Source organism: Dendrobium catenatum, unplaced genomic scaffold, assembly GCF_001605985.2.
Source record: "Dendrobium catenatum unplaced genomic scaffold, ASM160598v2 original_scaffold_181052, whole genome shotgun sequence".
In the NCBI taxonomy this organism is placed as follows: Eukaryota; Viridiplantae; Streptophyta; class Magnoliopsida; order Asparagales; family Orchidaceae; genus Dendrobium; species Dendrobium catenatum.
Genome location: NW_021499471.1, coordinates 1 through 211, shown reverse-complemented (window position 1 = coordinate 211; position 211 = coordinate 1). Strand labels below are relative to the sequence as shown.

General features: G+C 46.4%; 1 non-coding gene across 1 annotated transcript; it reads right to left on the bottom strand.

The window, feature by feature from the left end:
* Window positions 1-74: 74 nt before the first annotated feature.
* LOC114578839 lies at window positions 75-193 on the bottom strand. The gene has a single exon (XR_003699770.1). It is a non-coding gene; the product is annotated as a 5S ribosomal RNA (ribosomal RNA).
* Window positions 194-211: the final 18 nt, after the last annotated feature.

Below are 211 nucleotides of genomic sequence, written 5' to 3'. Positions count from 1 at the left end.
CAACACCGCTAAGTGTTCGTAGGCCCTGGCGAAGAGCTAGAATAAAAAAAAAAAGGTTTGACTCGTTAAAAAAAAGAGTGCAACACGAGGAATTCCCAGGAGGTCACCCATCCCAGTACAACTCTCACCAAAGCACGCTTAACTGCGCAGTTCTGATGGGATCCGGTGCACTAGTGCTGGTATGGTCACACCCATAATAATATGGTCTCAA